The 26,164-nt window shown below is 43.3% G+C and overlaps 1 pseudogene; it reads left to right on the plus strand.

The window, feature by feature from the left end:
- LOC111720093 overlaps positions 1–26,164 on the plus strand; it is an 81,345-nt pseudogene that overhangs the window by 54,389 nt on the left and 792 nt on the right.

Consider the following 26,164-nt stretch of genomic DNA (forward strand, 5'->3'; position numbering starts at 1 on the left):
CCATCAAACTTGGCTAGCTAGCTTCCAATTCAGCAAGCTTGGCTAGCTACCTTCCCACCCAGCGAGCTACCCAACTAGCTTCCCAACCGGAAAGTTAGCTATCTAGCTTTTCCACACAATGCCCTAGCATTCTACCCAGCAATCTTGGTTAATTAGCTTCACCCCAAGCAAGTTGGCTAGCTAGCTTCCCACCCAGTGAGCTAGCTACCTAACTTTCCACCCAATGAGCTAGCATTCTACCCAGTGACCTTGGCTAATTAGCCTAGCCCTCTAGAGAGCTTGACTAGCTAGCATACCATTCAGCGAGCTTGGCTAGCTAGATTCCCAACCAGCGAGATAGCTAGGTAGTTTTCCAATCATCGAGCTAGCTTTACCCCCAGCAAGCTTTGGTAAGTACCTTTCCATCCAACAAGCTTGGCTGGCTAGCTTCCTAACCAGAGAGCTTGGCTAGCTAGCTTACCACTCAGAGAGCTCAGCTAGCTAGCTTCCCACAAAGCTAGCTAGCTGTTTAGCTTCCCCACCAGCGAGCAAGCTACCTAGCTTTCCACCCAACGAGCTAGCATTCTATCAAGTGAGCTTGGCTAGCTTTCTGCCCAGCCTACTTGGCTAGTTACCTTTCCATGAAGTGAGCTTAGCTAGAGAGCTTACCCCCCCCCCCCGGGGAAATAAGTTTCTTCTCACCAAACATGGCTAGCTAGCTTCCCACCCAACAAGATACATTTGCCCCCAGAGAGCTTGGCTAGCTAGATTCCCAGCCAGGGATCGTGGCTTACAACCTTTTCACAAAGCAAGCTAGCTAGTTAGCTTTTCTCCCAGCAACCTAGCTATGTAGCTTCATAACCAGTGAGCTAGTAAGCTACAGTCCAAATCAGCTAGCTAATTAGCTAGCTTTCCACTAAAGCGAGCTAGGTAGCTAATTTCTAATCAGCAAGTTAGCTAGCTGCTTTCCCACCCAGCGAGCTAGCTAGCTACCGTCCCAACCAGGGAACTAAAACCCTAGCTTCATTTCCAGTGAGCTAGATAGATAGCTTCCCACTCAACGAGCTACCTAGCTACGTTCCCAAAAAGCGAGCAAACTTACTAGCTTTCCACCCAGCTAGTAAGTTAGGGACCGTCCCAACTAGCCAGCTAGCTAGCTTCCTTTGTACACAGCGAGCTAGCTGTCTACCTTCCCACCCAGCGCGCGAATTTATCATCCCATGAAGCGAGCTAGCTAGATACCTTCATCAAATGTCTCATCAAAAGACAGTTAAAGACAGGTCTCAAAATAAGGCATCAAAAGACAATAATTAAAACAGGTTTCACTCTGTAGCTCATCAAAACACGTTAACTTAAAGAGAGCTCAAAGACATCTCATTTAGTAGCTCATCAAAAGTCATTCACTTGATGAGATCTCACTCATGTTGCTCAGCAAACCACATTAACTTAAAGAGATCTCACTAAGTAGCTCATCAAAACACATTAACGGAAAGAGAATTCACTAAATAGCTTCACTAAATAGCTTACCGAAACACATTAACTTAAAGAGGTCTCACTTAGTAGCTCATCCAAAGACACTAAGTTAAAGGGCTCTCACTAAGGAGCTCATCAAAACATGTTAACTTAAAGAGGATTCAGTAGCTCATCAAAAGATGAGCTCAGCGAGCTTGGCAAACTACCTTCCCACCCAGCGAGCTTGTCTTGCTAGCTTTCCACCATGCGAGCTACCTAGCTAGCTTCCCAATCAGCAAGCTAGCTACCGAGCTTTCCCCACAGTGCGCTAGCATTCTACCCAGCAATCTTTGCTAATTAGCTTCACCCCAAGTGAGCTAGGGTAGTTAGCTTCCCACCCAGTGAGGTAGCTACCTAACTTTCCACCCAATGTGCTAGCATTCTACCCAGTGAACTTGGCTAATTAGCCTTCTAAGCAGGCAGCTTGGCTAGTTTCTTTCCCATTTAGATAACTTGGCTAGCTAGCTTACCACTCAGCGAGCTTGGCTAGCTAGCTCCACAAATAGGGAGGTAGATAGCTAGTTTTCAACCATCGAGCTAACTTGACACTGAGGGAAATTTGCTAAGTAGCTTTCCACCGAAAAATCTTGGCTAGCTAGCTTCCTAACCAGAGACCTTGGCTAGCTAGCTTTCCAGTGAAAGAGCTCATCTAGCTAGCTTACCACACAGAGAGCTCGGCTAGCTAGCTTCTCACAAAGCTAGCTAGCTGTCTAGCTTCCCCACCAGCGAGGAAGCTACCTAGGTTTCCAACCAACCAGCTAGCATTCTATCAAGTGAGCTTGGCTAATTAGCATTCCACACAGCCAGCTTGGCTAGCTAATATCCTAACCAGCAAGGTAGTTAGCTAGCATCACAACCACCGAGTTAACTAGCTAGCTTTCCACCCAACAAGATACTTTTCCGCCAGGCGAGCTTGGCTAGCTAGCTACACACACAGCAAGCGTGGCGAAGTAGCTTCCCACTTACTGAACTTGGCAAGCTAGCTTCCCACCCAGCAAGGTTGTCTTGCTAGCTTCTCAACCAACGAGCTACCTAGCTAGCTTCCCCACCAGCAAGCTAGCTCCCTAGGTTTTCACCCAACAAGCTAGCTTTCTATCAAGTGAGCTTGGCTAATTAGCTTTCCACACAACCAGTTTGGCTAGCTAACTTCCCACCCAGCGATCTAGTTAGCTAGCACTACCGCCACTGAGTTAACTAGCTAGCTTTCCACCCAGCAAGATACATTTCCCCCCAAGCGAACATGGCTAGCTAGCTTCCAACCCAGAGAGCTTGAAGAACTAGCTTCCACCCCGGCGAGCTTAGGTAGCTAGCTTCCCATCCAGCGAGCTTGGCAAGCTAGCTTCCCACCCATCGAGCTTGGCTACCTAGCCTCCCATTCAACGAGTGTTGCTAGCTAGCTTCTTACTTAGCGAGCTTGGCGAGGTAGCTTCCCACCCAGCGAGCTTGTCTTGCTAGCTTCCCATCCAGCGAGCTACCCAGCTAGCTTCCCAACCAGAAAGCTAGCTATCTAACTTTCCACCCAATGAGCTAGTTTTCTACCAAGTGAGCTTGGCTAATTAGCTTTCTAAGCAACAAGCTTGGCTAGTTACCTTCCCACCTATCCAGCTTGACTACCTTGCTTCCCACCCAGCGAGATTGGCTAGCAAGTTTACCAACAAACTAGCTTGGTCAGCTATCTTCCCACCCACAGAGCTTGGCAAAATAGGTTCCACTCCAGCGAGCTTATAAACTAGCTTCCCATTAAGTGATCTCTACCAGCTAATTTCCTACCCAGCGAGCTTGGCTAGTTAACTTCCAATTCAGCGAGATTGGCAGGCTAGCATCGGATTTAGCGAGCTTGTCTTGCTAGCTTCCCACCGAGCAAGCTACCTAGCTAGCTTCCCAACCAGCAAGCTAGCTACCTAGCTTTCCACACAGTGCACTAGATTTCTACCCAGCAAGCTTGGCTAATTAGCTTCACCCCAAATGAGCTTGGCTAGCTAGCTTCCCACCCAGTGAGCTAGCTGTCTAGCTTCCCAACCAGTGAGCTAGCTACCTAACATTCCATCCAATCAGCTAGCATTCTACACAGTGAGCTTTGCTAATTAGCTTTCTAAGCAGCGAGCATAGCTAGTTAGTTTCCCATCTAGAGAGCTCAGGTAGCTTACCACTCAGCGAGCTTGGCTAGCTAGATTCCCAACCAGCAAGATAGCTAGCTAGTTTTCCAGTCATCGAGATAGCTTTACACCGAGCGAGCTTGGGTAGATAGCTTTCCACCCAACAAGCTTAGCTAGCTAGCTTCCTAACCAGAGAGCTTGGCTAGCTAGCTTACAATTCAGAGAGCTCGGGTAGCTAGCTTCCCACAAAGCTAGCTAGCTGTTTAGCTTCCCCACTAGCGAGCAAGCTACCTAGCTTTCCACCCAACAAGCTAACATTCTATCAAGTGAGCTTGGCTAATTAGCTTTCCACACACAAACTTGGCTTGCTAACTTCCTATCCAGCGAGCTAGCTTTCTACCTAGCCAACGTGCCTAGCTAGCTTTCCACCCAGTGAGCTTAGCTAGATAGCCTCCCCCCCCAGTGAGGTAAATTTTTTCCCAGCGAACTTGGCTAGCTAGCTTCCCACCCAGTGAGCTAGTTAGCTACCATCACAGCCAGCGAGCTAACCTGCTAGCTTTCCACCCAGCAAGATACATTTGCACCCAGTTAGCTTGGCTAGCTAGCTTTCCACCAAGTGAGCTTTACTATCAAGCTTCCCACCCAGGGAGTTTGGCTAGGAACATTACCAACACACTATGTTGGCCAGCTAGATTCCCACTCACAGAGCTTGGCGAACTAGCTTCCACCCCAGCGACCTTAGTAAGCTAGCTTCCCATTAAGTGAGCTTTGCCAGCTAGTTTCCCATCCAGCGAGCTTGGCAGGCTAGCTTCAGACCTAGCAAGCTTGTCTTGCTTGCTTTGCACCAAGGGAGTTGCCTAGCTATCTTCCCAACCAGCAAGCTAGCTACCTAGCTTCCTGCACGATGTGCTAGTGTTCTACCCAGCAAGTTGGCTAATTAGCTTTCCCCTAGGGAGCTTGGCTAGCTAGCTTCCCTTCCAGTGAGCTTTGCGAACAATCTTCCACCCGGTGAGCTTAGCTAGCTAGCTTTCACCCCATTAAGCTTAGTAAGCTAGCTTCCCTTTAAATGAGTTTTGCTAGCTAGCCATCCAGCGTGCTTGACTAGCTAGCTTCCAATTCAGCAAGCTTGGCAGACTAGCTTCCCACCCAGTGAGGTACCTAGCTAGCTTCCCAACGAGCAAGCTAGCTACCTAGCTTTCCACACAGTGCCCTAGCGTTCTACCCAGCAAGCTAGGCTAGTTTCCGCCAAGCGAGCTTGACTAGATGATTTCTCACCCAGTGAGCTTGGTGAACTAGCTTCCACCCCGGGGATCTTAGGTAGCTAGTTTCCACCCCAGCGGGCTTAGTAAGCTAGCTTCCCATTAAGCAAGTTTGGGGCGCTACTTTGCTACCCAGCGAACTTGGCTTGCTAGCTTCCAATTCAGCAATCCTGGCAGGGCTACTTTCCCACCTAGCTATCTTGTCTTGCTAGCTTCCTACCCAGCGACCTTGGCGAACTAGCTTCCACACCAGCGAGCTTCACTAGCTAGCTTCCCATTCAGCGAGCATGGTGAGCTAGCTTTCCCCCATCGAACTTGGCTAGCTAGCTTCCCAACCAGCGAGCTAGCTACTTAGCTTTCCACCCAACAAGCTAGTATTCTACCCAGTGAGCTTGGCTAATTAGCATTCCATGTAGCGAGCTTGGCTAGTTAGCTTTCCATCTAGCAAGCTTGGCTAGCTAGCCTCCCAAACAGCAAGCTACCTAGCTAGATTCACAACCAGCAAGCTAGCTACCTAGCTTTCCACACAACATGCTAGCATTCTACCCAGAAAGCTTGGCTAATTAGCTTCCCACCCAGTGATCTTGGCTAGCTAGCTTCCCAACCAGCGAGCTAGGTATCTAGCTTCCCAATGAATGAGCTAGCTACCTAGTTTTCCACTGAGAGAGCTAGTGCAATACACAGTGAGCTTGGCTAATTAGCATCCCACACAGCAAGCTTGGCTAGTTAGCTTCCCATCTAGCGACCTTGGAGAGCTAGCTTCCCAACCAGCGAGCTAGCTAGCTATCTTCCAACCCAGTGAGCTTGCTAGCTACTTTTCCAACCATCGAGCTAGCTTCCCACCCAACCAGCTAGGCTAGCTAGCTTCCCAACCAGACAGCTTGGCGAGCTAGCTTACCACCTAGTGAGCTTGGCTAGCTAGCTTCCCATCCAGCGGGCTTGCTAGCTAGTTTCCACCCAGCAAGACAGGTTTCTACCCAGCAATCTTGGCTAGCTAGATTTGCTCCCAGGGAGCTAGCTAGCTATCTTCCCACCCAGGGAGCTAATTAGCTATCTTCCCACAAAGCAAGCTAGCTAGATATCGTAATCAAATGTGTCATCAAAAGACATTAACTTAAAGAGACGTCTCTAAATAACCCATCAAAAGACAATAATTAAAATAAGTTTCACTAAGTAGCTCATCAAAACACATTAACTTAAAGATTTCTCATAGTAGCTCATCAAAAGTCATTCACTTGATGAGATCTCACTCAGGTTGCTCAGGAAAACACATTAACTTAAAGAGAGCTCACTAAGTAGCTCACCAAAACACATTGACTTAAAGAGGTCTCACTTAGTGGCTCATCAAAAGTCATTAACTTAAAGAGAGCTCACTAAGTAACTCCTAAAAAGGGACTTAATTTGTGAATTTTCACTAAGTAGATCATCAAAATACATTAATTTAAAGACAGTTCACTAAGTAGCTCATCAAAAGATATTAACTTGATGAGATCTCACTCATGTTGCTCATCAAAAGATATTAACTTTAAGAGGTCTCACTTAGTCGCTCATCAAAAGACATTAACTTAAAGAGAGGTCTCTAAATAACCCATCAAAAGACCATAATTAAAATAGGTTTCACTAAGTAGCTCATCAAAACATGTTAACTTAAAGAGGTCTCATTTAATAGCTCATCCAAAGACATTCACTTGATGAGAGCTCACTCAGTAGCTCATCAAAAGACATTAACTTGATGAGATCTCACTCATGTTGCTCATCAAAAGACATTCACTTAAAGAGAGCTCATAGAGTAACTCATTAAAACACATTAAAGAGGTCTCACTTAGTAGCTCATCAAAAGACATTCACTTAAAGAGAGCTCACTAAGTAGCTCATCAAAAGACATTCACTTAAAGAGAGCTCAGTAAGTAGCTCATCAATAGACATTGACTTGATGAGTTCTCTTAAGTAGCTGTTTAAAAGATATTAATTTAATTTTTATTTTTTATTTAATAGTCTATTATTTACAGGTTATATGTATGGGTAACTTTACAGCATTGACAACTGGCAAACCTCTTTTTCCAATTTTTCCCCACCTTTCCTCCACCTCATCCCCCCGATGGTAGGGTGACCAGTAGATGTCACATATATTCAAATATATATACACAATAAGTATACATGACCAAACTGTTATTTTGCTGTACAAAAAGAATCGGACTCTGAAATATTGTACAATTAGCCTGTGAAGGAAATCCAAAATGCAGGTCGGCAAAAATATAGGAATTGGGAATTCATGTAATGGTTTTTAGTCATCTCCCAGAGTTCTTTTGCTGGGCGAAGCTGGTTCAGTTCATTACTGCTCCATTGGAAATGATTTGCTTGATCTCATTGCTGAGGATGGCCAGGTCCATCAGAACTGGTCATCATATAGTATTGTTGTTGAAGAATATAATGTTCTCTTGGCCCTGCTCGTTTCACTCAGCATCAGTTCCTGTAAGTCTCTCCAGGCCTTTCTGAAATCATCCTGTTGGTCATTTCTTACAGAACAATAATATTCCATAATATTCATATACCACAATTGATTCAGCCATTCTCCAATTGATGGGCATTCACTCATTTTCCAGTTTCTAGCCTCTACAAAGAGGGTTGTCACCAACATTGGTGCACATATAGGTCCCTTTCCCTTCTTTATGATATCTTTGGGATATAAGCCCAGTAGTAACACTGCTGGATCATAGTTTAACAACTTTTTGAGCATAGTTCCAAATTGCTCTCCAGAATGGTTGGATGTATTCACAGCTCCACCAACAATGTATTAGTGTCCCAGTTTTCCCACATCCCCTCCCACATTGCACATTATCTTTCCCTGTCATTCTAGCCAGTCTGACAGGTGTGTAGTGGTATCTCAGAATTGTCTTAATTTGCATTTCTCTGATTAATAATGATTTGGAGCATATTTCATATAGCTAGAAATAGTTTTACTTTCTTCATCTGAGAATTGTCTGTTCATATCCTTTGACCATTTATCAATTGGAGAATGGCTTGATTTTTTATAAATTAGAGTCAATTTTCTATATATTTTGGAAATGAGGCTTTTATCAGAACCTTTGACTGTAAAAATATTTTCTCAGTTTATTGCTTCCCTTCTAATCTTTTCTGCATTAGTTTTGTTTGTATAAAACCTTTTCAGTTTTGTATAGTCAAGATTTTCTATTTTGTAATCAGTAATGATCTCTAGTTCTTCTTTGGTCATAAATTTTTTCCTCTTTCACAGGTCTGAGAGGTAAACTATCCTGTGTTCCTGTAATTTATTTATAATCTCATTCTTTATGCCTAGGTCATGAACCCATTTTGACCTTATCTTGGTGTACGGTGTTCAGTGTGGATCAATGCCTACTTTCTGCCATATTAGTTTCCAATTTTCCCAGCAATTTTTGTCAAACAGCAAGTTCTTATCCCAAAAGCTGGGATCTTTGGGTTTGTCAAACACTAGGTTGCTCTGGTTGTTTACTGTTTTGTCCTTTGAACCTAACCTATTCCACTCATCAACTAATCTATTCCTTAGCCAGTACCAAATGGATTTGGTAACTGCTGCTGTATAATATAATTTTAGATCTGGTACAGCTAAGCCACTTTCATTTGATTTTTTTTTCAGTAATTCCCTTGAAATTCTTGACCTTTTGTTTTTCCGTATGAATTTTGTTCTTATTTTTTCTAGGTCATTAAAATACTTTTTGGGGAAGGATATTAACTTAAAGAGAGCTCACTAAGTACCTCATCCAAAGACATTAACCTAAAGAAAGGTCTCTAAGTAACTCATTAAAAGACATTAACTTAAAGATAGCTAGCTAACTTTCCATCCACCCAACTATCTACCTACTGTTCCATCCACCCAGCTAGCTAGCTACCTTTCTATCCACCCAGCTAGCTAGCTTTCCATCCATTCAGCTCGCTAGATATCTTTACATTCAGTAGCTAGCTATTTTTCTATCCAACTATCTAGCTATCTATCCACCCACCCAGCTAGCTATCATTCTATCCACGCAGCTAGCTAGCTAGGTTTCCATCAACCCGGCTAGCTAGCTAGCTTAACATCCACCCAGTTGCTAGCAAGATTTTTATTCCCCCTGCTATCTACCTAGCCTTCCATCCACTCAGTTAGCTAGCTAGTTTTCCATGCACCCAGCTAGCTACCTAGATTTCCACCCACCCAGCTAGCTAAGTAACTTTCCATCCACCCAGATTGCTAGGTAGATTTCCATCCACCCAACTAGCTAGCTACCTTTCCATTCAGCTAGCTAGCTACTTTTCTATCCAACTAGTTAGCTATCGTTCCCCCAAGTAGCTAGCTAGTTTTGCATTCCCGCAGCTAGCTAGCTTGCTTTCCATCCATTTACCTAGCTAGCTATTATTCCTTCAATCTAGCTAGCTAGCTATCATTCCATCCAGCTACTTATCTAGCTATCTGTACATCCATCCAGCTAGCTAGCTATCTTTCCACCATCCAGAAAGCTGGCTATCTTTTCATCCATTCAGCTAGCTAACTATTATTCCTTCGAATCAGCTAGCCATCTTTCCTTCCATCCAGCTACCTAGCTAGCTTAACATCCACTCCCTTGCTAGCCAGCTTTTTATTCACCAGCCAGCTAGCTACATTTCCATCCACCCAGCTAGCTAGCTACCTTTCCATCCACCTAGCTCGCTAGCTAGATTTCCATCCACATAGCTAGCTAACTGTTCATCCATCCAGCTAGCTAGCTAGCTATCTTTCTTTCCATCCAGCTAGCTAGCTATAATACCATCAAGCTTTCTAGCCAGCTATCTTTCAATCCATGTAGCTAGCTAGCTATCTTTCCATCCAACTAACTAGCTAGCTACTTTTCCATCCATCCAGCTATATAGCTAGCTATCTTTCCATCTATCCAGCTAGCTAGCTATCTTTACATTCATCCAGCTAGCTACCTATCTTTCCATTCACGCACCTAGCTCGCTATCTTTCCATTCACGCACCTAGCTTGCTACCTACCTTTCCATCTATCCAGCTAGCTAGCTAGCTTTCCTTCCATCCAGCTTGCTAGCCAGATTCCCATCCACCCAGCTAGCTAGTACCTGTCCATCCACCACCCTAGCTAGCTAGGTATTTTTCTTTCCATCTTGCTAGCTAGCTATCATTACATCAAGCTAACTAGCTAGCTATCTTTCCATCCAACTAGCTAGCTAGCTATCTTCCCATCCATCCAGCTAGCTAGCTATCTTTCCATCCACCTAGTTAGCTAGCTAAGTTTCCATCAACCCAATTAGCTAGCTAGCATTCCATATACCCGGCTTGCTAGCAAGCTTTCAATCCACCCATCTAGCTAACTACCTTTCCATCCAACCAGCTAGCTAGCTATCTTTCCATCCACCCTGTTAGCTAGCTATCTTTCCATCCACCCTGTTAGCTAGCTATCTTTCCATCCACCCAGTAAGCTTACTAGCTTTCCATCCATGCAGCTAGCTAGCTAGCTTTCCATTCTGACAGCTAGCTAGCGTTCTTTCCATCCACCCAGCTAGCTGGCAATGTTTACATTCAACTAGCTAGCTATTTTTCTATCCAACTAGCTAGCTAGCAATCCACCCAGGTAGCTAGCTAGCTTTCCATGCACGCAGCTAGCTAGCTAGGTTCCCATCGACTAAGCTAGCTAGCTAGCTAGCTTAAGATACCCCCAGTTGCTATCGTTTTTTTTTTATCAGCCCAGATATCCATCTAGCTTTCCATCCACCCAGCCAGCTAGCTAACTAGTTTCCCACCAAGCGAGATAGCTAGCTTCCCAGCCAGCAAGTTAGCTAGCTAGCCTTCCACCCAGAGAGCTAGCCAGCTACTCTCCCAACCAGGGAGCTAGCATTCTTCTTAGCGAAATTGGCTAGCTAGCTTCCTAATTAGCGAGCTAGGTAGCTACTGTCCCAACCAGAGAGCTAGCTACATTCCCACCCAGCGAGCTAGCTTGCTACCCAGCGAACTTGGCTAGCTATCTTTCCACCCAGTGAGCTTAGATAGCTTCCCACCCAGCAAGGTAGCTTTCTACCCAGCGATCTTGGCTAGCTAGCTTCCCACCCAGCGAGCTAGTTAGCTAGCATTGCTGCTAGTGAGCTAACTAGCTAGCTTCCCACCCAGCAAGGTAGCTTTCTACCCAGCGATCTTGGCTAGCTAGCTTTCCACACAGCGAGCTTGATTAGCTAGATTCCAATTCAGCAAGCTTGGCTAGCTAGCTTTGTTCCCAGTGAGCTACTTAGCTAGGTTTCCCACCATCAAGCTATCTTCCTAGCAAGCTTGGCTGATTAGTTTCCCACCCAGTGATCTTGGCTAACAAGCTTTCCACCCAACAAGTTTGGCTAGGTAGCTTTCCAGTTTGCAGGCTTGGCTATATAGCTTCCCACCCATGGAGTTTGGCTAGCTAGATTACCAACAAGCGAGCTTGGCCAGCTAGTTTCCAAGCCAGTGACCTTGTGGAACTAGCTTCCCACCCAGCGAGCCGGGCGTGCTAGCATCCAATTTAGTGAGCTTAGCTAGTTAGTTTCCCACCAAGCAAGCTTGTCTTGCTAGCTTCCCACCCAGCGAGCTACCTAGCTAGCTTCCCACCCAGTGCACTAGCGTTCTACCCAGTAAACTTGGCTAATTACCTTCCCTCCCAGCGATCTTGGCTAGCTAGTTTCCCAACCAGCAAGCAAGTAACCTAGCTTTACACCCAGTGAGCTTGGCTAATAAGCTTTCCATGCTGTAAGTTAGCTAGTTAGCTGCCCACCCAGTGAGTTAGCTATCTAGCTTCCCAACCAGCGAGCTAGCATTCTACCCAGTGAGCTTGACTAATTAGCTTTCCATGCAGTGAGCTTGGCTAGGTAGCTTCTCACCCAGCGAACTTGTCTTGCTAGCTTCCCACACAGCGAGCTATCTAGCTAGCTTCCCAACCACCAAGCTATCTACCTAGCTTAAGACACAGCATGCTAGCCTTCTACCCCACAAGCTTAGCTAATTAGCTTCCCACTCAGAGATCTTGGCTAGCTAGCTTCCTCCCAGTGAGCTAGCTTTCTAGATTCCCAAACAGCAAGCTAGCTACCTAGCTTTCCACCCAGTGAGCTAGCTTTCTACTCAGTGAGCTTGGCTAACTAGCTTCCCACCCAGTGAGCTACCTACCTAGTTTTCCAACTAGCAAGCTAGCTACCTAGCCAGCTTGGCTAATTTGCTTAACACCCAGATAGCTTTGCTGGCTAGCTTACCACTCAGCGAGCTAGCTAGCTAATTTCCACCCAGTGAGCTAGGTTTCTACCCAGCGATCTTGTCTAGCTAGCTTCCCACCCAGCGAGCCTGGCTAGCTAGCTTCCCACCCAGCGAGCTACCTAACTAGCTTCCCACCCAGTGAGCCTGGCTAGCTAGCTTCCCACCCAGCGAGCTACCTAACTAGCTTCCCACCCAGTGCACTAGCATTCTACCCAGTAAACTTGGCTAATTACCTTCCCTCCCAGCGATCTTGGCTAGCTAGTTTCCCAACCAGCAAGCAAGTAACCTAGCTTTACACCCAGTGAGCTTGGCTAATAAGCTTTCCATACTGTGAGCTTGGCTAGTTAGCTTCCCATCTAGTGAGCTAGCTTTTTCGCTTTCCAACCAGCAAGCTAGCTTTCTACCCAGTGAGCTTGGCTAATTAGCTTTCCATGCTGTAAGTTAGCTAGTTAGCTGCCCACCCAGTGAGTTAACTATCTAGCTTCCCAACCAGCGAGCTAGCATTCTCCCCAGTGAGCTTGACTAATTAGCTTTCCATGCAGTGAGCTTGGCTAGGTAGCTTCTCACCCAGCAAGCTTGGTGAGCTAGCTTTCCACCCAGCGAACTTGTCTTGCTAGCTTCCCACACAGCGAGCTATCTAGCTAGCTTCCCAACCACCAAGCTATCTACCTAGCTTAAGACACAGCATGCTAGCCTTCTACCCCACAAGCTTAGCTAATTAGCTTCCCACTCAGAGATCTTGGCTAGCTAGCTTCCTCCCAGTGAGCTAGCTATCTAGATTCCCAAACAGCAAGCTAGCTACCTAGCTTTCCACCCAGTGAGCTAGTTTTCTACTCAGTGAGCTTGGCTAACTAGCTTCCCACCCAGTGAGCTACCTACCTAGTTTTCCAACTAGCAAGCTAGCTACCTAGCCAGCTTGGCTAATTTGCTTACCACCCAGATAGTTTTGCTGGCTAGCTTACCACTCAGCGAGCTAGCTAGCTAATTTCCACCCAGCGAGCTAGGTTTCTACCCAGCAATCTTGTCTAGCTAGCTTCCCACACAGCGAGCCTGGCTAGCTAGCTTCCCACTCAGTGAGCTACCTAGCTAGCTTCCCAAGCAGTGAGCTAGCTAGATAACGTTCCACCCTGCGAGCTAGCTAGCTAGTTTCCCAACCACCAAGCTAGCTAGCTACCATCCTAACCAGCGAACTAGGTAGCTGCTGTCCCATTCAGCAAGCTAGCTAGCTACATTTCTAACCAGCGAGCTTGGCTAGCTAATTTTCCACCCAGTGAGCATGGCTAGCTAGCTTCCTAACCAGCAAGCTTGGCTAACTAGCTTCCCACACAGGGAGCTAGCTAGCTAGCTTCCAACCCAGTGACCTAGGCAGCTAGCTTTCCACCCAGTGATCTAGGGTTAAACCCAGCGATCTTGGCTGCCTTTCCTCCCAGAAAGCTAGATACCTACCTTTCCTCCCTGCGAGCTACCTAGCTAGCTTTTCACCCAGCGAGCTAGCTAGCTTTCCACCCAGTTACCTGGCTACCTTTCTAGCCAGATTGCTAGCTAGTTAGCTTTCCACACAGTGAGCTAGCTAGATAACTATCAACCCTGCGAGCTAGTTAGCTATCTTCCCAACCATCGAGCTAGCTACCTGCCATCCTATTTAGCAAGCTAGATAAATACATTTCTAACCAGCGAGCTTAGCTACCTAATTTTCCACCCAGCAAGTATGACTAGTTAGCTTCCCACTATCCGAGCTTGCCTAGCTATCTTCCTACTCAGCAAGCTAGATAGGTATTTTTCCAACCAGCGATCTACCTAGCTAGCTCCCACCCAGCCAGCTAGCTAGATAGCTTCCCACCCAGCAGGCTAGCTTTCCATCCAGCAAGCCTAGCTATTTAGCTTCCCATTCATTGAGCTTGGCTAGCTAGCTTCCCACCCAGTGAGCTAGCAATCTACCAAGTGACCTTGGCTAATTAGCTTTCAAAGCAGCGAGCTTGGCTAGTTACCTTCCCACCTAGAGAGCTTGGCTAGCTAGCTTACCACTCAGCGAGCTTGGCTAGCTAGATTTCCAACCAGCGAGATAGCTAGCTAATTTTCTAACCATCGAGCTAGCTTTAAACCGAGCGAGCTTTGGTAGGTAGCTTTCCACCCAACAAGCTTGGCTGGATAGCTTACCACTCAGAAAGCTTGGCTAACTAGCTTCCCACCCTGTGTGCTAGCTATCTAGCTTTCCATACAGCAAGCTAGCTTTTCACCCAGCGAGCTAGCTTTACTCCTAGAGAGTTAGCTTTGCATCCAGTGAGCTCTGCTAGCTACCTTTCCATGCAGGGAGCTTGTCTAGCTAGCTTTCCACCCAGCAATTTTGGCTAGCTAGCTTCCCACCCAGGGAGCTTGTCTTGATTGCTTCCCACACACCGAGCTGTCTAGCTAGTTTCCCAACCACCAAGCTAGCTACCTAGCTTTTCACACAGTGTGCTAGACTTCTCCCCAGCAAGCTTGGCTAATTAGCTTCCCACCCAGTGAGCTTGGCTCTCTAGCTTCTCACCCAGCAAGCTAGCTTTCTACCCAATGAGCTTGACCAATTAGCTTCGCATGCAGTAAGCTTAGCTAGTTAGCTTTCCATGTAGCGAGCTTCTCTAGCTTGCTTCTCACCAAGCCAGCTTGATTAGTAAGCTTCCAATTCAGCAAGCTTGGCTAGCTATATTCCCAGCTATTGAGCTACCTAGCTAGTTTTCCAACCAGCAAGCTAGCTACCTAGCCAGCTTGGCTAATTAGCTTCCCACCCAGAAAGCTAGATACCTAGCTATCCATCTGGGAGCTACCTAGCTAGCTTCCCACCCAGCCAGCTTGGCTAGCTAGCTTCCCATTCAGCGAACTTGGTGAGCTAGCTTCCAATCCAGCGAGCTTGGTTAGCTACCTTCCCATTCAGTGAGCTTGGCTAGGCAGCTTCCCACCCAGCGAACTTGTCTTGCTAGCTTCCCACCCACCGAGCTTGTCTTGCTAGCTTCCAACCCAGCGAGCTTGCCGAACTAGCTTCCACACCATCGAGCTTGACTAGCTAGCTTCCCATTCAGCAAGCTTGGTGAGCTAGCTTAACCCCCCCATCGAACTTGCCTAGCTAGGTTCCAATTCAGCTAGCTTGGCTAGTTACTTTCCCACCCAGCAAGCTTGTCTTGCTAGCTTCCCACCAAGCAAGCTACCTAGCTAGCTTCCCAACCGGCACGCGACCTATCTAGCTTTCCACACAGTGCGCTAGCGTACTACCCAGGAATCTTGGCTAATTAGCTTCACCCCAAACGACTGTCTGTGCCCACTCAGGGGAACTTCCCTGCCCTCCCCAATGAGTAGCATTCTCAGTACCTTGGTTGCTTTCAAACGCAGCTTGGCTGTTACCTTCCCATCTAGAAGCTTGGCTGCTGCTTCCACACAGCGAACTTTGCTAGATTCCAACAATGAGATATAGCTAGTTTTCCAATCATCAGTAGCTTTCACAAACAAGCTTTGGTGGGCTTTCCCCAACAAGCGGCTGGCTGCCCTAACCAGAGGCTTGGCTGCTACACCATAGAAGCTCATAGCTAGCTTCCCTCTCTCCTGTCTGCCCCGTCAACTATGTACTTTCCCACCCAAAACTAGCATTCTATCAGGAGTTGGCATTGGCATTCCACAGAGCAAGCTTGGTTTCTTCCATTCCAGCAACTGGCTTTCTCCCACCTTTGGTGGTTGCTTTCCACAGTGAGCTTAGTTAGAGCTTGGCCCCGGGAGATAAATTTCTTCCCACGAACTTGGTACCTCTTCCCACCCAACATTCATTTGCATCCAGAGGCGTGCTAGATTCCCCAAGGACGGCACAACCTTTCCGCGGCTAGCTAGTTGCTTTCCCACAACCTAACTACCTAGCTTTAACTATTGGCTAGAAGTTAAGGAACCAGCTAGCTTTTCTGCTTTCCACTAATCCACTGGTGCTAATTTCTAATCACAATTATGCTGCCTTCCCACCAAAAGCAGGCAACTACCTTCCAACCCAGAGGCTCTCTTCTTAACCAACGAGCTAAAACCCTAGCTTCATTTCCAGCAAGCTAGATAGATAGCTTCCCACTCAATGAGCTAGCTAGCGACCTTCACAAAAAGCTAGCAAACTAGCTAGCTTTCCACCCGGCTAGCAAGTTAGGGACCGTCCCAACTAGCCAGCTAGCTAGCTTCCTTTGAACACAGCGATCTAGCTGTCTACCTTCCTACCCAGCTAGCTGGCTAGCTATCATCCCATGAAGCGAGCTAGCTAGATACCTTCATCAAATGTCTCATCAAAAGACATTAACTTAAAAACAGGTCTCAAAATAAGGCATCAAAAGACAATAATTAAAACAGATTTCACTAAGTAGCTCATCAAAACACATTATCTTAAAGACATCTCACTTAGTAGCTCATCAAAAGTCATTCACTTGATGAGATCTCACTCAGGTTGCTCAGCAAAGACATTAACTGAAAGAGAGCTCACTAAGTAGCCCATCAAAACACATCAACTTAAAGAGCTCAGGAAGTAACTCATCAAAAGATAGTAACTTGATGAGATCTCACTCATGTTGCTCATCAAAGACATTTACTTAGAGACCTCACTAAGTAGCTCATCAAAAGAAGTTAAGCTAAAGGACCCTCACTAAGTAGCTCAACAAAACACCTTAACTTAAAGAGGATTCAGTAGCTCATCAAAAGACATTAACTTAAAGAGATCTCTTGAAGGAGCTCCTAAAATCTAGTTAACGTAAATAAGTCCCACTTAGTAGCTCATCCAAAAAGTTAACTTGCTGAGTGGGAAGCTAACTAGCCAAGTTCGCTTGGGGGGAAGCTAATTAGCCAAGCTTGCTGGGTATTCAACCCAGCGGGCTTGGCTAGCTTGCTTCACAACTAGCGAGCTTGACCGGTTAGATTCACAATCAGCGAGCTTGTCTTGCTAGCTTCCCACCCAGCGAGCTTGGCGAACTACCTTCCACACCAGCGAGCTTAAATAGCTTCCCATTCAGTGAGCGTGGCGAGCTAGCTTCCCCCATCAAACTTGGCTAGCTATCGTCCAATTCAGCAAGCTTGGCTAGCTACCTTCCCACCCAGCGAGCTTGTCTTGCTACCTTCCCATGGAGCAAGCTACCTAGGTAGCTTCCCAACCGGCAAGGTAGCCATCTATCTTTCCACACAATGCACTACCATTCTACCCAGCAATCTTGGCTAATTATCTTCACCCCAAGCAAATTGGCTAGCTAACTTGCCACTCAGGGAGCTAGCTACCTAACTTTCCACCCAATGAGCTAGCATTCTACCCAGTGACCTTGGCTAATTAGCTTTCGAAGCACCGAGCTTGGCTAGTTACCTTCCCATCTAGAGAGCTTGCCTAGCTAGCTTACCACACAGTGAACTTGGCTAGCAAGATTCCCAACAAGCGAGATAGCTAGTTTTCCAATCATCGAGCTAGCTTTACACCGAGCGAAGCTTGGGTAGGTAGCTTTCCACCCAAGAAGCTTGGCTGGCTAGCTAAGCCAACAAGGCTCCCTAACCAGAGAGCTTGGCTAGCTAGCTTCCCACAAAGCTAGCTACCTGTCTAGCTTCCCCACCAGTGAGCAAGCTATGTAGCTTTCCACCCAACGAGCTAGCATTCTATCAAGTGAGCTTGGCTAATTAGCATTCCACAGAGCAAGCTTGGCTAGCTAACTTCCCATCCAGCAAGCTAGCTTTCTACCCAGCCTACTTGGCTAGTTAGCTTTCCACCCAGTGAGCTTAGCTAGATAGCTTCCAGGCCCTCCGGGGAGATAAATTTCTTCCCAGCGAACTTGGCTAACTAGCTTCCAACCCTGTTTGCTAGCTAGCTAGCTTTCCACACAGCAAGCTAGCATTTCACCCAGCAAGCTAGGTTTACTCCTAGAGAGCTAGCTTTGCATCCAGTGAGCTCTGCTAGCTACCTTTCCATGTAGGGAGCTTGGCTAGCTAGCTTTCCACCCAGCAAGTTTGGCTAGCTAGCTTCCCACCCAGCAAGCTTGTCTTGATTGCTTCCCACACAGAGAGCTGTCTAGCTATCTTCCCAACCACCAAGCTAGCTACCTAGCTTTTCACACAGTGTGCTAGCCTTTTTTTCAGCAAGCTTGGCTAATTAGCTTCCCATGCAGTGAGCTTGGCTAGGTAGCTTTCCATCTAGCGAACTTGTCTATCTTGCTTCCCACCCAGCAAGCTTGATTAGTAAGCTTCCAATTCAGCAAGCTTGGCTATCTAGCTTCCCACCCCTTGAACTACCTAGCTAGTTTTCCAACCAGCAAGCTGGCTACCTAGCCAGCTTGGCTAATTAGCTTCCCACCCAGTGAGCTTGCCTACCTTTCCACCCAGAAAGCTAGATACCTAGCTTTCCACCCTGGTAGCTAACTAGCTAGTCTCCCACCCAGCCAGGTTGGCTAGCTAGCTTACCATTCAGCTAACTTGTTGAGCTAGCTTCCCATCCAGGGAGCTTGGTTAGCTAGCTTCCCATTCAGTGAGCTTGGCTAGGCAGCTTCCCACCCAGCGAACTAGTCTTGCTAGCTTTCCACACAGCATGCTAGCCTTCTCTCCAGCAAGATTGGCTAATTAGCTTCCCAAACATCAAGCTTGGCTAGCTAGCTTCCCACCCAGTGAGCTAGTTATCTAGCTTCCCAATCAGCGAACTAGCTACCTAGCTTTCCAACCAGCAAGCTAGCATTCTAACCAGTGAGCTTGGCTAATTGGCTTCCCAATCAGGTTGCTCATCAAAACACAGTAATTTAAAGAGGCCTCACTAAGTAGCTCATCAAAAGTCCTTCACTTGATGAGATCTCACCCAGTTTGCTCATCAAAACACATTAACTTAAAGAGAGGTCACTAAGTAGCTCATCAAAACATTTATTTGATGAGATCTCACTCAGGTTGCTCATCAAAACCCATCAACTTAAAGAGAGATCACTCAGGTTGCTCATCACAACACATTAACTTAAAGAGGTCTCACTAAGTAGCTCATCAAAACACATTCACTTGATGAGATCTAACTCAGGTTGCTTATCAAAACACATTAACTTAAAGAGGTCTCACTTAGTAGCTCATCAAAAGACACTCACTTGATGAGATCTCACTCATGTTGCTCATCAAATAAGATTAACTTGATGAGATCTCACTCATGTTGCTCATCAAAAGACATTTCCTTGATGAGATCTCACTCAGTTTGCTAATCAAAACATACTAACTTAGAGAGCTCACTAAGTAGCTCATCAAAACACATTAACTTATAGAGAGCTCACTAAGTAGCTCATCAAAACACATTAACTTACAGAGAGCTCACTAAGTAGCTCATCAAAACACATCAACTCAAAGAGAGATCACTCAGGTTGCTCATCAAAACACATTAACTTAAAGAGGTCTCACTAAGGTGCTCATCAAAAGACATTCACTTGATGAGATCTAACTCAGGTTGCTTATCAAAACACATTAACTTAAAGAGAGCTCGCTAAGTAGCTCATCAAAATACATTTACTTGATGAGATCTCACTCATGTTGCTCATCAAAAGACATTTACTTGATGAGATCTCACTCAGTTTGCTAATCAAAACATACTAGAGCTCACTAAGTAGCTCATCAAAACACATGAACTTATAGAGAGCTCACTAAGTAGCTCATCAAAATACATTTACTTGATGAGATCTCACTCAGCTTGCTAATCAAAACATACTAACTTAGAGAGCTCACTAAGTAGCTCATCAAAAAGACATTCACTTGATGAGATCTCACTCAGGTTGCTCATCAAAATACATTAACTTAAGGAGAGCTCACTAAGTAGCTCATCAAAAGACATTTACTTGATGAGATCTCACTCAGTTTGCTCATCAAATGACATTAACTTGATGAGATCTCACTCATGTTGCTCATCAAAAGACATTAACTTGATGAGATCTCACTCAGTTGCTCATCAAAACACATTAACTTATAGAGAGCTCACTAAGTAGCTCAAAAATACATCAACTTATAGAGAGATCACTCAGGTTGCTCATCAAAACACATTAACTTAAGGAGGTCTCACTAAGTAGCTCATAAAAAGACATTCACTTGATGAGATCTCACTCAGGTTGCTTATCAAAACACATTAACTTAAAGAGGTCTCACTAAGTAGCTCATCAAAAGACACTCACTTGATGAGATCTCACTCATGTTCCTCATCAAATGACATTTACTTGATGAGATCTCACTCATGTTGTTCTTCAAAAGACATTTACTTGATGAGATCTCACTCATGTTGATCATCAAATGGGATTAACTTGATGAGATCTCCCTCAGTTTGCTAATCAAAACATACTAACTTAGAGAGCTCACTAAGTAGCTCATCAAAACACATTAACTTATAGAGAGCTCACTAAGTAGCTCATCAAAATACATCAACTTATAGAGAGATCACTCAGGTTGCTCATCAAAACAAGTTAACTTAAGGAGGTCTCACTTAGTAGCTCATCAAAAGACATTCACTTGATGAGATGTCACTCAGGTTGCTTATCAAAACACATTAACTTAAAGAGACCTCACTAAGTAGCTCATCAAAGCACATTAACTTGATGAGATCTCATTCAGCTTGCTCTTCAAAACACATTAACTTAAAGAGAGCTCACTAAGTCTTTCATCAAAACAAATTGATTTGATGAGAAATCACTAATGTTGCTCATCCAAAGACATTCGATGAGATCTCACTCAGTTGCTCATCAAAAGACAATTACTTAAAGAGAGCTCACTAAGTAGCTCACCAAAACACATTAACTTAAAGAGAGCTCACTATGTAGCTCATCAAAACACATTCACTTGATGAGATCTCACTCAGGTTGCTCATCCAAACACATTAACTTAAAGAGAGCTCACTAAGTAGCTCATCAAAAGACATTTATTTGATGAGATCTCACTCAGGTTGCTCATCAAAACACACTAACTTAGAAAGTTCACTAGTATCAAAAAACATTAACCAAAAGAAGGCCTCAATGCTCATCAAAGCCCACTTAGGTCTCACTTTTCCTCATCAAATGACATTCACTTGTGAGTTCCCCTCCCAGGTTACTCATCAAAAACCATTCACAAGGACTCCAGTAGCTCATAAAAGCATTCCTTGAGAGATCTCCCAGGTTGCTCATCAAAATAATTTTAAAAGGAATCACTGAGTCATCAAAGACATTCGTGAGATCTCCTCATTTGCTCATCAAAACATACTACAAGAGCTCACTAAGTAGCTCATCAAAACACATTTACCATGAGATCTCCTCAGTTTCAACCCAAAACATACAACTTGAGGCTCACTAAGTAGCTCATCAAAGGACATTTCACAGAAACCTGAGCTCATCAAAACAATCAACTCAAAAGAGATCACCAGGTTGCTCATCAAAAACACATTCAAGAGGTCTCCTAATGCTCATCAAAACACATTCCTTATGAGATCTAACTCAGGTTCTTATCAAAACACAACAAAGAGCTCGCTAAGTAGCTCATCAAAAGACATTTCTTAGAGATCTCACCATTTGCTCATCAAAAGACATTTACTTGATGAGATCTCACTCAGTTTGCTAATCAAAACATACTAACTTAGAGAGCTCACTAAGTAGCTCATCAAAACACATGAACTTATAGAGAGCTCACTAAGTAGCTCATCAAAATACATTTACTTGATGAGATCTCACTCAGGTTGCTCATCCAAACACATTAACTTAAGGAGGTCTCACTAAGTAGCTCAAAAAGGCATTCACTTGATGAGATTTCACTCAGGTTGCTCATCAAAACACATTAACTTAAGGAGGTCTCACTAAGCAGCTCATCAAAACACATTCACTTGATGAGATCTCACTCAGGTTGCTCATCAAAATACATTAACTTAAAGAGAGCTCACTAAGTAGTTCATCAAAACACATTAACTTAAAGAGGTCTCGCTAAGTAGCTCATCAAAAGACATTTACTTGATGAGATCTCACTCATGTTGCTCATCAAATGGGATTAACTTGATGAGATCTCACTCATGTTGCTCATCAAAAGACATTTACTTGATGAGATCTCACTCAGTTTGCTAATCAAAACATACTAACTTAGAGAGCTCACTAAGTAGCTCATCAAAACACATTAACTTAAAGAGGTCTCACTAAGGTGCTCATCAAAAGACATTCACTTGATGAGATCTCACTCAGGTTGCTCATCAAAACATATTAACTTAAAGAGAGCTCACTAAGTAGCTCATCAAAACTCATTCACTTGATGAGATCTCACTCATGTTCCTCATCAAATGACATTAACTTGATGAGATCTCACTCATGTTGCTCATCAAAAGACATTCACTTGATGAGATCTCACTCACGTTGCTCATCAAAACACATTAACTTAAAGAGGTCTCACTAAGTAGCTCATCAAAACACATTCACTTGATTAGATCTAACTCAGGTTGCTTATCAAAACACATTAACTTAAAGCGGTCTCACTTAGTAGCTCATCAAAAGACACTCACTTGATGAGATCTCACTCATGTTATTCTTCAAAAGACATTCACTTGATGAGATCTCACTCACGTTGCTCATCAAAACACATTAACTTAAAGAGAGTTCGCTAAGTAGCTCATCAAAAGACATTTACTTGATGAGATCTCACTAAGGTGCTCATGAAAAGACATTCATTTGATGAGATCTCACTCAGTTGCTCATCAAAAGACATTAACTTTAGAGTTCTCACTAAGTAGCTCATCAAAACACTTTGACTTGATGAGATCTCAGCAAGTAGCTCATCAAAGACTAACACCAAATCAACTGAGAAAATAAGAGTCCTTGCCATATACTTAATGCATAGCAGTTCTCTCTGTGGTAGCAAAGAATTATAAAATGATAGGATGCTCATCCATTGAGAAAGGGTGAAGAAGTTGTAGCACATACTTGTAATGGAGTTTTATTGTAATATTAAAAACTTATGAGAGAGTTGTTTCAGAAAAATATTGGTAAAATCTTTATGAACTGATGCAAAGTCAGTGAAAAGAACCAGACACTGCTAACAAAACCACAATGGTTGTAATGTAAAGACTTCAACACAATGATCTAAGACAATTCTAAAAGACTCATAATGAAATAAAAAGTATTATCCACCTCTAAAGAAAGAACTGATAAACCCTAACTTCAAAATGAAGTAAAATTGAACACATAAAAATAAGTAAAATTTTCTCATTTTATTTCTTTTTGCTTGTCTTTTTTTGTGTGTGGCTAATTTAGAAATATATTTTGCAAGGTCTCATATATATAATCGATGCCATTTGATTGTCTTTTTAGTGGATAAGGGAAGGATGAGAATTTGAATCTCAAAATTTTTTAAAGTAAGTAAACTAAAAATAAATAATAAATTTATTTAAAGGAAAAAAAAAACTTTTATCAGCTGCATGACCCTATTCAAGCCACTTAAATTGATGTACCTCAGTTATCCCCTTTACTAAAGAAGGATCATAATAGTATCTACTTCATAGAGTTGTAAGGATCAAATAATATAGTGTATACAGAGCTCTTTGTAACCATTCAAGAACTATATAAATGTTATCATCATCATCATTAATTATTATTGCTGTTTGGAGTCCAGGAAGAACATATTCCAATTCTTAATTTAGTTCTGTAGAGCATCTGAATATGTTTATTTAACAGTATCCAATGAGGAAGCAATATGCTACAGTGGTTAGAGAACTAGCCTTGAATTCACAAGGAAAAAAATGATTTCTAGATTTCTCTACAGAATAGCATAAATATTTTAGTGGCATTTTAAGCTATAATTATAAATATGTACTAAGACTTTTGGGAATCCTTGGATTTAGTTTGTATTTATATAGTGCTGTGAAAATAATTTTGCTATTCCTACTCAATTTAATCAGTATTACCTCAGTTTATTATGATTTAATGGGATCAGTGATTTTATTAGTGAATTAAATTTGGTTTAGTTAATGCTGTAACAATAAGAATCATATGGGTTACAATTAATTAACCCACCATGTATTGATGATAATATTACTTCTATTTGATTAATAGGATATGCTTATGTTTTGTTAGTTGTGTTTGTTATAAGAATTTATAATAACAAATGTTAGGAAATTGCTGTTAACGCTACTCAATCCCCTTCCCCACTTGGAAAAAAATCAAGTTTCCGTGTTTTCTTGTCATAAATATTTTTATAGCCCGTGGAAAACCCTAGAATACTGCTGATAAAATACTGGTAGTTGACGGATATCTCCCTTGCCTAACTATAGAAGTTTCCCTACTTCTGACAATAATTGATAATGAATTATAATGCATCATTCTATTTTTATTGATGTCCCAAGGTCTATAAACGGTTCAAAAAGTATAGAGATCCTTGACTGCAAGGAAGGTCTTGGATTCAAGTGCTTAGGACCACTGGTCTGACTAAGAAATTGATAGTCTCAGAGTTCTGCCTCAGTTTCCTTTTGTTGCAGATTGGATTTTTGTAGCCTACAGTGCTATTAATGTTTCTAAAGTACTTTTGATAAAATATCTAATTTGATCCTCACAACAATATTCTATTAGTGGTGTTATTATTTCCATTTTTACACATGAGGAAACTAAGACTGATAGAAGCTTGGTGATTTGAATACAGGCCTACTACACCATTTAAGCCATTTAAATAGGTATAAATATATATATTATATGTACATACACACATATAAATAGATTAAATACGCAACTCTCTAAGACTATAAGGTGTAGAACACACTCTCACCTGCACTGATAGAGCAGATTTATTCCTGAACCAATCATCACCATTATGATCTCTAGAAACAAACTATTGAAGGCAGCAAAGACTGATTTCAAATGGAGAGATGCAAGTCATTTTAAAATCCAAAGAGATAAATGAGGATAGTAATTGTCATCAAATCCTAACTCACTTTTCTTTTGCCTAGTTCTCAAATTATCCAAGCTTCTGATCTTGTGGGGTTTGAAACCTCAGTACCTACAATGAGAAGAGCACTGCAATTTCTTTTTTGTTGCTTAATGCCTTTTAATGGTTCTGACACCCTCGGGTTCTCCAAATCACTTCCCTTCTACAAATCTCACATGATAAAATGAGGATGATAATAGCTACAGTACTCATCTCTCACAGTGTTGTAGCTACGGAAGTCATTTGTCGACTTTTGAATGACCTTGAAAGATGAGTTATTAGTACTATAAAACCTTCATTTAGCATCAGTGACAGTCAGCCATCATATTAGAGAGAACAAGCCTTTAAAACCATGCTTGAAAGAATAAAATAATTATATGCTTCTCTTATTCGCCATCACTTGGAATTGTCAAAAATGTTCACTCATCTTTTTCCTTCCTTCTTTGTTTCAGATCCTCCAATCAGAAAAGAGCCCAATCCCAAAGAGATAGAATAATATCACCAGATATTGTTCATGGCCATGTTTAAGTCATTGTATGCAAGTGGATAACTTCCCAGGAGTTATCCTGGAGATGCCATCCTTTGTTGACATATTAGTTGGAAACTACTAATCCCAATATTATAAAATGTTTTTAAGGGAAAAAGCAGGCAAACAGCTCCAGATCCCCAATAGCAGCTTATTTCTGACCTCTTACTAGGAAAGCCCCAGCCCTTTCCTTCTTTCTCTCTTCTATTGCCCAGAGATTCTCCAAAAAGCAAAGAGTTATATGGTACAGTGGAGATCACTGGATTTTAAATCAGATAATTTTGCTTCATATTCCAAATCAAAGATTTGTTGCCCACATGATTTTGGGCAAACCATTTCACTTTTCTGCATTTTATTTTCCTCATCTATAGAATTAAGGGATTGGATTTAAGGTGATCCTTAAAGAGTCATTCAGTTAAAAATCTATGATGCTCTAGAAGAAGAAATCATATCATGACTTTCCTAAAGATGGTTTGTTCCTCCATCAGTCAATTTCAGGAGAACCCACTCTGAGAAGTTTCCATTTTTGGGATCTTAGACAGAAAGATAACAGATCTCTCTCCATAGGACATATACAATGCAATAAAGTCAAACAGATACTGCTCTGGAGAGGAGAAAAACCTGCTAGTGAATATCAGTTATAACTATTTACTTGCCATGATGAGAA

This window comes from Sarcophilus harrisii, chromosome 3 (assembly GCF_902635505.1).
Source record: "Sarcophilus harrisii chromosome 3, mSarHar1.11, whole genome shotgun sequence".
Lineage (NCBI taxonomy): Eukaryota > Metazoa > Chordata > Mammalia > Dasyuromorphia > Dasyuridae > Sarcophilus > Sarcophilus harrisii.